This window comes from Miscanthus floridulus, chromosome 1, assembly GCF_019320115.1.
Source record: "Miscanthus floridulus cultivar M001 chromosome 1, ASM1932011v1, whole genome shotgun sequence".
NCBI classification, from domain to species: domain Eukaryota; kingdom Viridiplantae; phylum Streptophyta; class Magnoliopsida; order Poales; family Poaceae; genus Miscanthus; species Miscanthus floridulus.
In genome coordinates this window covers 112,928,956-112,942,086 of record NC_089580.1, presented here as the reverse complement: position 1 = coordinate 112,942,086, position 13,131 = coordinate 112,928,956, and positions in this window count along the sequence as shown.

The window sequence follows — 13,131 nt, the reverse complement described above, 5'->3', positions numbered from 1 at the left end:
TATCCCGTTGTGGATGAGGAGTAAGCCTCGGGCAGGCCTCTTTATTAATCCTTCTATTATGCTTTTGTGGATTGTGATCCCATTCTGGCACTGTATTTGAACTATGTGACAAATGCTAGTTTCCAAACTTAATTTGCTTCTGCTATTACTACTCTATCGACTTGGTTTGTAATAACTTTATTTCGTACTCTGATGATGGAGATGTATCTGAGACTCTATGTAATATGTGACTTGTATGTTGAATCATGTATGATCTTGGTTGTTTGTGGATCATTTATCGAGACCCGTCGTGGTACTCGACAGACTACCGGGTTTATATGGGCTCAAGTATGATAGTGCGACCGCTTGTGGGCTACCATTGTACTTGTGCTCTTATAAATTGGATGGTTCTGCGATAGAACACACAAGGTAGATTCAACAAAGCATTATGCAACATGGAATCACATTCACAGGAGAATTCTATCAACCAAACTTGATTCTGCATTCTGCAAAATTCAAGTGTGGGGGATAGAGTTCTCTAAACCATCTCATGTCATGTTGCTAGTTTGTCTTGGTCATCCCTACCTTTGTGATGTGCTCAACTTGCTAAATCTCTAACAGGTAACAATTTAAAAATCATCCTCCTTTGAGTCACCATACATATTCTTGTTTCTACTCGGATGAATCTCTTTAGTCTTTCAAACTTCCTTATTCTATTATAAGTATGCTTTGACATATTATTCAAACATAATTATTAAATTAAAACATACTTGTATAGAGTTTGGTTGTATATATGGACTAACTCTTGCAATAAAATATTCAAATTTTGTTGGGAATCTTAGGAGATCATTCGAAGAAAACTGTCAAGGTTTGAGGTATTTTTCTAAACAATTTTGCACATTTTTGCCTAAACCTTGTTGAAAATTTGAAGTAGTGATGAATAATAAAGGCACATTATTTAATACATGGGATACAAATGACCTTTAGCTCTTTAACAACACTATCCTTATTTTCAATCAGTTGTATACTTCTTTAGGTATGTATTATCCACTAATCCTTTGTAGAGAAGAAACAATGAGTGGAGCAGAAGGTCCAAACAGAATGACAAGATCCACAAAAGAAAGAACAAAAATATGGCATGACAAAAGAATGAGAAAGGAGTGCGACATAGGAGACAAGATGCTCATGAACAGCTCAAGCAAGGAAAGCTTCGAAATAGGAAGAGAAGACCACCACAAGTCATCTACCCTTCATCACATGGTGTCATTTTGCTCCAATAATGAAGGTAACATCTTAAGGTAAGAGGTCTTCATTTTCCTCTTGATCTTGGTATACACATAAATGAAGACACAAACACATTTGAGTTATAACTTTGCTTAATTCAATCTGATTAACTCAATAGGTTTTGTTCCTTAAGTTTGTTCATAGCACCACTTTCTTGATCTCATAGTCTTAACCAAATGAGCTAAAATGTTTCATATCTTATCTTTGTAAGATGATAGTCATAATCATGTAAAGTTTGATACATTATAAAGATAGACAATCCTTTCATAGGTTAAGCAACTCCACTCTTTTTGCCATCCTTCTGATCTTATCACCCATGTTATAAGAATAAATAATGTACATAACATTCACTCTATCATGATTCAATGTGCCTAAGGCTAGAGAAGAGTAAATAAAGTTTTGATTATGTTGGTGTTTTTCCACCAATAGAGCCCATGCACTTGATCTCTACCTTGTCTTTATGAATAGAACACACTTCTAGTAAAGTGTGGGGGAGTCGATCCTATAAATTCTACAAGTGGAAGTTCTAAATTAAAGAACAGGCTCATAACCATTGATGAGAGGACAGCTACCATCCAAGGTATGTCACATAATCATACACAATGGTAGGATACTATGGGACACGAGGTGGCTAGCCTCCAGTAACAACAATAGCAAAACCAGAACTGGGGGGCTCTGTTCTAGCATCTCCACATCTGGCCATCGCATTGAGAACCACGACAACAACCAGCTTTGGGGAGAGGCACCCCATTGTATCGAGCTAAGTATTTTTTTCCTTTTTATTTTATTATTTTTAGGTTTCCTTTATAAAAAAAAGATGAATAACTAAAAACAAAATAAATAGTTATCCTTATAATATGTATATATAGTCATAATAATAATGTGTAATCTAAAAAATGAAAACAAATAAAGAGAGTGTATACAGTTTGCTTTAATTTGTTTTTAAGAGCTGAATAAAATAAAAAGGACTCTGAAGATAATCTTTTAAAATGGAAATGATGAATAGTTGCTCTGTTATAATTTCTTTCAAGTAACTAGTTTTCAGCCATGAATTCTCCCAAGTTTTGGATAAGATTGTTTTGATATAAGGATTTACTCTGAACTTGAAACTCGTGGGTAGCGTATGCTTGATCTAAGTCTAGGTAATTGACGGATATGATATGAGAAGGTCTGAGCTATTGTTTATCTTGTTCCAAGTGACACTAAAGTTCAAGAGATTTATCTTTTAAAAAACACAAAAATGCTTTGATGAGTTCTTGTATGACAAAGCTTGAATTCCCACCAGAGCCATACATGTTATTTAGGCTAAGGAAAATTTCCACATATATGCTACTTGTTTTGCATTGAGTTTTATCAAGCTTTGTTGACCCTTATGAGAAGTTTGTCATGCTCTTAAAATCAAGATCACATACACTCCACCCACATATGCACTACTCCTACACTGGGGGTAGGCGCAAAAACATGTCTTCCATCTAGATCCACCCAAAAATGTTCTACCCCTATACTAGGGGTGAACACAAAAACATGCTTGTTAGGTTTCCACTCAAAATAAATGCTCCAAGTTCTTATTGATACATCTCTCAAAAAAAATTTTGCAGAAAAGAGACATGGAGCTATGCAAAAGTTATTCATAAAAAAAGGACACAAAAGTGTCTAAGATATTAAAAACAATGGGTACTTAGATGCCCTCCTGAAAAAAAAGAGATGAATAAGATAGACCCTGTTCTCTAGCAAAAGTTTCAAAATTCCAAGAGAGAGATATGTTTTCAAGGAGCAAAGTAGAATTAGGTTAGCCACCATATATATCCACCATACTTCCACACACATGCATATCTTGATTTGATTGTATGATTTAACTCTCTTTGGATCCGAGGTTTGACTTTATAATAATGTATTGCAAGTATGCTCTAACTTTCTTGCTACCTATGAACTCCACATAAGCCTTAGTGGTAGGAAGAAAAATGCATAACATCTTTATTGCATTGGTAAGGGTCCACAAATACCACATATATTAAGAGACTTAAGAGTGTCATACAATGGAATCTCTGAGTTTTATTTTGGAAAACTAATAAAAACTCTAGAACAATAGTGGAACAAAGAACATGAGACATAGTGCTAGACTAGTTCATTCTATCTTTCAATTGCTCAAGACCCAAGTGAAGGCTAAGAAGCCCCATGGTTGAAGGTAATATGGGTAAGTTTGGAAGTCAGAACAGTTTGTTCTAATCTGAAGGAGAATTTTTTATTGAACACATGAGTACTTTTGAGGAGTGAAATCATTGTACCAACTTCTGATCCATTGCTGAGTTTAGCTTTGCTCTGGGACAATCCAAGGTTAAGTGTGGGAGAGCTTGTTGACGGTCATTAACGTCAATCATAAACTATTAATATAACCTATGTATATACTTAATTCCATCACCAAACATAGGTGTAAGGGTTTAAACTAATAAATTACATGAGTTTTGATGAATCTATGTTTTCAGCATGGTTTATCTAGAAAACCATCAAGGTGGACTCATTCATCAAAGTAAATCATGCTTAACCATGGCGTAAACAACTCTAGAAGGTTCCAGAGGACACCGCACTGAAGAAGACCATGAGAGGCTTCTAGCTAGGGCTGGCCGGCCACACTTGCAGGCCGGCCAGCCTACTGGGTCCTCTGGTCAGCCTCTCTTTCATATGACAGTTCTCCACCACCTTAAAGATCACATCTATGCCATTTATTCAAGTCAGTTTGATCCTTGGATCTAGAATTGATGCTGCCCCCTATATATACGGTGTTGTACCCCCCCTCCTTTAGACCATCCTAAAAACCCTAATTCATATCTCTCATTCAGATCAACACGCACCAGGAGGGTTAGGTCTAGAGCTCTTCAATGTAGTAGATTAGTAGCTCGGGAGTGAGGGTCGAGTTGGGCTCTTGCTTGTAACACCCTAGGTGTTAGGCTTGCATAATTTCACTTGCATTGCATAAGCATACTCATCAAGCATTCATATATAAGCTTTTACATGTGAAGCATATGATTGAAACATATGAAACATGCCTTGTTATTTTATGTTTCTATAGGTGTATCCTTATGATGATGTGTGAATAAGTGTAAGTGGTTGATGTTGGTCACTAAAGCACCTTAGCTACACTTAGGATGACTAATGGAACAATGTTCATGTAGATCACTTTGTCTAATTAAGCTCCTAAGTGATGATATGCTTGTTGACCTAGGGAGTATTATGTGTAACCAATGTATGAAATGCTTGTGTGACCTTAGGAGTACATTAAACATGTTTAGAATGCCACTATGAACAACTTTGGTATTCATAACTAGGGCTAGTTTGGTCACTAAGTCATAGCTCTAGTGTAAGCCATCATTTGAAAGTGGTATGTTTGACTAGAGTTGAACTACATTTTAGAAACTTTTCATGGATGTGTTCACTAAATCTAAGTTGTAGTATTTGAGTAGGGCAACAATTTTTATTTTTGGGTCATAGGCTAGTTCAGCTCCTAACCTGCTTGAAATTGGCTCACAAGAATCAACCTTTCACTATTTTTAGCACTTAGAAATTGGCTCACAAGAATCAAAGTTGTATTATTTGAGTAGGGCAACAACTTTTATTTTTGGGTCATAGGCTAGTTCAGCTCCTAACCTGCTTGAAATTGGCTCACAAGAATCAACCTTTCACTAAATCAAGTCTTTTTGCGCCGATAGTGCTGACGTACCCAACTTTGTGACATTTTTTCTACTTATTCTTTGAGAATTAGGCCTTGATCCTTTAAGAGAAGTTGGAGATGGTGTATAGGGCTACAACTTTTGTTAAGGAATATTTTGCTAATGTGCCACGGTTTAGAAAATTAAGGTTGTCAAAATGGCGTTGTTAGTCTTCTTCACGTGGCTCTGATGACCATCGCATCCACACCGTCGTGGTCGACCACCGTTAGGCCGGCCGCACCAAGTGGAAGTAGGATGCCAGCGCTGCCCCCACTTGTTAGGCCATTGTAGACACGATGATGCCATGCACCCCATGCCTCATCTACTGCCTTCGCTCGCGCCCATTTACTTCATCCGAGCACGCGAGAGCCAAGCGCCGCAACCCGCCATTGCTGCCGAGCCAGACACTACCGCGTAGCTCCTCTATCAGCCAACCATCGCGCAAGTGCTTGCACCCATAGATGCATCATGCTTTGCCCTACCTCCTTGACCCTTTCAAAGTCCTATTCGAGCCAAGGTGAGGGCCTATTAGCCATTTCTGTCACCGCCGCCATGACTAGCACCTCGCCGGACCGAGAGGTCGCCGTGGCCCATGCTCACCACCGCTCCTCCATGCTTTCTTTCCTGTGCATTGTTCTTCTCGTGTCTCATAAATGCTTCTACCCTATCTAGCCTAACCGCTGCACCGTTGACATCTTCGCCGTATGAACCTCGATGGAGTGAGCTCCGCCGCCGCACGGACATTCCCACGGCCAGGTGTCCCAAGCGCATCCCCTAACCCTAGAGTAGCCCTAACAACTTCACCTAAGCACCATGGTACCGTAGCCTCTCTCACTAAGCCTTGCTGTGGCCGGAGATGGGTGGCGCACCGCCGTGCAGCGCTGCCGTGCCGTCATGGCTGCCGACGAGCCACCTTCTGTGCACCTCTGTGCTAACCACCTACATGGATCGATGCGGGAGAGGGTGAGGAACATCACTATGGGGTTGGTTTCACTGGAGGATTCACCATCGGTGAGCTACCGCTGATCGACCACCATCCCCTGCTCCAGTTTGACTGACCTATGGGGTCCACTGGTAGCTGGGTCCAGACTGTTAGTGTCTATAGTTCTAGATTTGATATTTCTTTTCCTGATTTTTGTACTAACTTGGAAAAATCATAAGTTGAGTTGTAGATGTCCATTTTTGGTGAACCATTTTTTGTTCCTTACGAAGTGTAGTATTTTATAAAAATATGAAATGTACAGTTTCTAGTATTTTTATTGGTGATTAAAATGTATTTAGATAAATGCTTTTGAATGTTTACAATTTTGTAAATTATATATCTTGAGCTAGAAATGTGGTAAATAGGTTATTCTAATTTTGCTAGTCTTGTGTTGAGATGCTCTAGCTAGGAAAAATATTAAGCTTGCAGTAAACTTGCTTGAAATATGATATTTCTATTTATGTGTTAATAAATGGCATTTTCTAAGGAAAATTGTAGGGATAAAAATATGAAACATATTGATATGCGAATTTTTGTACAGTATCATGGTACTAGTATGAAGCTAGAAAAAATATATAATCTATTGTTTGACACTTTTCTATAGGGTTTACTATTTTCACTAAAATAGGCCTTGCTAGCTTGTCATTTTTGTAAAGGATGTTATACATGTCCAAATGGTATGAAATTTTTATAGTAGTCTATTAGGAGCACTTGGACGCCATTGTACTTTTATGAGAATTTATTATGCACATTTAGTATATGTTTGTTATTTCTCCTAATTATCTAATTAAATTAATAAACGCATTTAAATAAATAAATTGTGATTGACCATGATGTTTTCTATAGTGCTTGAGATACATATGAACCGTTGAAGTTAGTTGTAAGGCTTCAAAGCAATTGGTTATATGCAACTAATTAATTATTGCTTTATAATTCAAATAAATGGTTGCATGTATAGTTTCGGTTGAGTGGATGATTTCATGTTGATAATGGCCTTTTCTAAAAAAACTTGTTAATAACAAAGTTGTATTTAACTTACTAATCTACCTTGTGTTAAATTTTCACAGTCATAGGCTTTAGGGTTTAAGAGTTTGGCTGTTAGAAGTTTGCTGCCCTAATTGTTTGTTCTCTAGACAGATTTGATTGACTGAATTGTTTGACCTAGATAACTATTGAATCACCTAAGGAGTATTAAAATAAAGTTGTAGACAATTTGATAAGCTTTCTATAATGTCTACAATCATATTATTTTGATGTATATAACTCTGTTATGATAAAAACAAGTAGATGTTATTTTGTAGTTTGGTAAATAAATTGCCGAAGTGTTTGCTTAAGTAATAGAGAAGAGATATGCACCTACTCAGTAGAATATGATGCACTTGTTATTACTTTAATACTATGCTATGGAAAATACTTGTGAGGATGCATTCATCATGTTTTATCATACTATATGTGTCAACATATATGCATTCACGACATCTTATTCCATGATCATGCATATAGGATCGACCAAGGAGATAATGTTGCTGGAATTCAACGAAGAAGAGGAAGGGGATTAGTAGGAGACTCCTAAAGCCGCAGCTCTAGAAGAAGAGTAGACTCCAGAAGAGCTCCCTGAGTGTCTAGATCACCACCCCACCTCTTTTCGCAAAGGCAAGCCCCGGAGCATTCTAAGTCTCTCAGTGTTTTACAAAATACTACTTGAGTCCTTTAATGATTGATGCATTAGGTTATAAGAGTTGACTAGAAACACTTGATGCATGGAACTACCTTGTCTAGATATATACATCTTTAACCCTATTTAGGTCTAGGATTGAATATATGCTTAGCCATGCTTAGACCGGTAGAAGTCGAGTGATTTCCTATCACCTGCGAGATATAGGTGGATACCAAAGCACGATTGGCTATATTGCTATTTTGGAAATAACCATGTGTTAATAAAGAATGGAGACTGGGCGGGATGTCGATAGAGAAGCAATAAGACATGGAGGTCTTGGGTGTGGATCTATCCCTGTCTGTGTCGATTAAGGACCATACTGTTGTTGGTGCTTTTTGACAAGATTGAACGCATGCCTATCTCTTAGCTAGCCGGATAACTCGTTCCGACCACAAAGTCGAGTGCTCAACTCAGGCCAGGCCCCGCTCTATAAAATTGCGCACACTGGAGGAAGTAAGGATGTGTGGGGAGTGGATCAATAGACCATGGGCAAGCATGACCTGAGCGACCTAGTCCGGGACTATGGGCAGGCATGGTTTTAGAGACCTAGCTACTGTTAGTCCCTGATTGTGCGGCGCTGGGCGAACCCACGAAATGTGGACCTGAGTTGTACCAAAGGTGACCTAAGGTGACTAATGATCTGGTCTGCCTAAATTTGTGTTAGAAATAAATTCCTAGCTGGTTGAAATCGATTCAAATCACCATTTCTCCTGGATAGTGAGAAACTTGGCTAGTACCAACATCGTAGTAATTGTATTATGGAATATGATGGTTCGTATAAACATGGAATTACTACACCGGCTATGGTTACTATTGTATGCTCTTAAATGAAATACCACATGTTTGGCACAGGATAGTTGCTAATCTAGAGATGAATAGATATAATTAACTTGATGGCCAAAGTATAATTGTATAACTGAGTTAATCGCTTTTTATGCAAAATATTGTCAAGCTACCTCCACTTATATAGCCTTGCATAATCCTCAGAGTCAATTTATTTAAGGTTTATGATGGGTACATCTAGCTGAGTACCTCCATTGTTGTAGATGATACCGTCTATCACGGCTATTACAAGAATTGCTTCTATCCCGCCGTGGATGAGGAGTGAGCCTTGGACAGGCATCTTTAATAATCCTTCTATATGCTTTTGTGGATGGTGATCATATGTTGGCACTATAGTTGAACTATGTTGGCAAATACTACTTTTGAACTTTAATTTGCTTCTGCTATTATCTATCGAACTTGGTTTCTAATAACTCTATTTTGTACTCTGATGAAGGAACTATATCTATGAACTTTATGTAATATGTGACATGTATGTTGAATCATATACGATCTTGGTTGTATGTTGATCATTTATCGAGACCCATCGTGGTACTCTATAGACTACCGGGTTTATATGGGCTCAAGTATGATAGTGCGACCGCTTGCGGGCTACCATTATACTTGTACTCTTATAAATTGGTCGGTTCTACGACATTGCTCAGGTTTTGGATCCGGTCTCAGATGCTCGATAAAGCCATTGTATCTTCACTTATTTATCTTATGAGACTTTGTTATCATTATATCATTCTTATCTACATGGCTATACTTACTTTGAATATGAATCTTGCTTAGTTAAGCTTATCTATACTTTTGTGTGCGGGTTCATAGAGCGCTTAGCCTGCTATAGTTTATTGTTTAGGCTAAGTAGCCAAGCCTCATGTAAGCATGGTGCTTATACGATACTCTGCTTGTGAGCACACCCTATTCTCTAGTTGTGTGGCAGCAGTGGGTGGTTACAGTCCCATCTATCCATTGTAGTGCATGCCAAATTGAACAGGTTCTTAAATTGTTGGACCGTAATCACATTAGTGGAGTTATCTATTGTGGATTTCTCTACTATCTAAGCGGCGTCCCGAAGTGCATAAGAGTAGATATTGGTCATTTTGCTTTTTGAATTAGACAAGGTGTCTACTTTGATTTTTGAACCAAGAATATGCTATATAGATATTGGTCATTTTGCTGGACTAACCCCTATAGAAAACTCTTATTTCAATTTGGGTAAGTCATGCGATTAATTCAAATCAAAGATGAAGCAAGGCACATGGTGAACTCCAATAACTTTGCACAAAGAACACATAGCTCATTCATCATGGATGAAAGAACTGTAAGTATCAAAGGTCACTCACTTTGTCTACTGCTACAAGTTACCTTTGTCTTGAGCCATGTCTATATAGAACATGATAAACAAAAACTATGTTAAAATAATTCTAACACTATCTTTTCATTAGCATAGATGGAAATTATAAAATTCTAGACAAACAACCTGTGTTTCAAAATTGTATATTCTTTTGGGTATGTGTTGTCCACTAATCCTTTGCAGGTATAAAACAATGAGATCTAACAAGGTGTAAAAAGATCGAAGAGCAAAAAGATGGCATGATAGAAGGATGAGAAAGAAAAGGTGTGAACTAGGAAACAAGATGCTCATGAACAACTCATACTGTGAGGCTAGCCGAACAAGGAAAACTTCAAGGGAAAAAGGAAGGACCATCACGAGTCATCTACCCTTTGTCACATGGTGTCATCATGCTCCAATGACAAAGGTTACATCCTAGGGAAAATGGTCATTATTTAAAAAGTTTTTCCTTGATTCTGGTAGGCACATAAATAAGAAACAAACATGTTTGAGCTACAAATTTACTTGATCCAATCCTGATTAACTCAACATGTTTAGTTCTTTTAACTTGTTCCCAGCACCACTTTCTTGATATCATAATCTTAACCAAATAAGCTAAAAGGGTGCAAAGTAATAATCATGTAAAGATTAATACCTTATGCACAATCCTTCCAAGGGTTAAGAAACTCAACCGTTTTGGCCAAATGAACTTAAATGCTACATTCATGCTCAATCTTCTGATCTTATCACCCATGACATAATTGAACAAAGCACATAACATCAACTTCATCTTGTTGAATGTGCCTAATGATAGAGAAGGATAAATAAAGTTTTGGTTCTGTTGGTGTTTTTCCACCAATAGAGCCCATGCACTTGATCTCTACCATGTCTTATGAGCAGGACATGGTTCAAGCAAAGTGTGGGAGAGTCAGTTGATTTCCCAATTTCTACAAGTGAAAGTTTTGAACCTGTCAACCAAAAATCAAACTCAAAACCAAGACAGGTTAGGCGGAAGAAGGTGACATCACCATTAGAGGCATCATCACAAGAATCCTCATCTTCAGACCGAGGAACTTGATCAATAAACATCACAAGGAGAAGTCCAGTTTGAAGAACTTACAACACCAAACCCTCACCGAAAGAGCTAGCTTGGGGGAGAAGCACTCCTATGTATCCAGGTAAGTATTCTTTTCCCTTTTTTAGTTTTTAGTTTCTTTTAAATAGCTAAGAAAATGATGAATGAAATGAAATAAAAAGTTATCTTTATAATAAATATATATAGTTATAGTAATGATGTGTGGTCTAGTAAAATTGAAAACAAAATAAAAAGGTGTGTCTAGTTTGTTTTAATTTATTTTTAAGAGCTAAATAAAATAAAGAGGACTCAGAATAATTTCTTAAATGGAAATGATGAATAGTTGCTCTATTGTAATTCCTTTCAAGTACCTAATTTTCAGCCTCGAATTCTCCTGAGTTTTGGATACGACTAATTTGGCATAAAGATTTACTCTGAACTTAAAACTTGTGGGTAGCGAATGCTTGATCTAAGTTTAGGTAATTAATGAATATGATTTGAGAAGGTCTGAGCTGTTGTTTATCTTGTTCCTAGTGACACTAAAGTTCTAGAGATTTATCTTTGAAAAACATAAAAATATTATATGATGAGTTCCTGTATGACAAAGCTTGAATTCCCACCAGAGCCATACATGTTATTTAGGCTAGGAAAACTTCCACATATATGCTGCTTTCTTTTGCAATGAGTTTTGTCAAGCTTTGTTGAACCTTATGAGAGGTTTGTCATGCTCTTAAAATCAAGATCACGTACACACCACCCAAATATGCACTACTCCTACACTAGGGGTAGGCGCAAAAACATGCCTTCCATCTAGATCCACCCAAAAATGTTCTATTCCTACACTGGGAGTGAACAACAAAAACATGCTTGATAGGTTTTCCATTCACCAAATAAATGCTCCAAGTTCTTGTTACTATCTCTCAAAATTTTGTTGTAGAAAAGAGACATGGGGCTATGCAAAAGTTATTCATAAAAAAAGAGTTAAAAAATAGACAAGTTTCCAAGATATCTAAAATAATGGGTACTTAGATGCCCACCTAAAAAAGAAAAAATGAAAAAAAGATTAACAAGATAGCCCCTGCTCTCTAGCAAATGTTTCTAAGTTTCAAAAGAGAGATAAGATTTCAAGGAGCATAGTGGAATTAGGTTAGCCACCATATATATATCCACCATATATTCCACACAAATGCACATCTTGATTTGATTGTATGACTCAACTCTCTTTGGATCCATTGTTTGACTTTACACTATATGCATTGCAAGTATGCCCTAGCTTTATCCTTGCCTATGAACTCCATATAAAGACTTAGTAGTAGGAAGAGAAGAAGGCATAACATCATTGTTGCCTTGGTGAGGATCCACAAATACCACATACATTGAGAGATTTGAGAGTGTCATACAATGCAATCTCTGAGTTTTATTTTGAAAACTTATAAAAAACTCTAGAACAATGGTGGAACAAAGAAACTTGAGACATAGTGCTTGACTTGATCATTCTATCTTTGAATTACTCAAGACCCAAGTGATGGCTGAGAAGCCCCATGGTTGAAGGTAATATGGGTATGTTTGAAAGTCAGATCAGTTTATTCTAATCCAGAGGAGAATTTTTGATTGAACACCTGTGTACTTTTGAGGCGTGAAAGCATAGTAGCAACTCTAGATCCATTGCTGAGTTTAGCTTTGCTAAGGGACTAGCAAAGGTTAAGCTTGGGGGAATTGTTGACGGTAGTTAACAACCATTATAAACCATCAATTAAACATGGATAGGGGCAAAAATGTAATCACCAATGAAGGTTTAGGGGTTTAAACTAATAAATTCCATGAGTTTTGGTGAATCTATGTTTTCAGCAGGGTTTATCCAGAAAATAGCTAAGGAGGACCTAATCGTTAGAGGAAATTACAGAATTCCACCGGGGCACCAACGTGGGAAGGATCTGGAAGACACCAGAAGACACCACCCCAAAGTTTGGGCCAAAAGGCCACAATAGTGGGCCGACCGACCGACTAGGGACATCGTCCGGCCTAGTCTAGAGCCCAATCGTTCTCCCCTTCGATGTGGACTCTCCCACCGCCTTTGAGGATGCATCTAAGCCATTGCTTAAGTTGGTTTGATCTAAGGGCTCATGTTGGACCCTCAGGGCTATATATACCAGGCCCTACCCCCCTTCCTCAGTAGATCCCTAAAACCCTAATTCATATTCTCCTCATGAGGATCAGAGCTAGCTATCA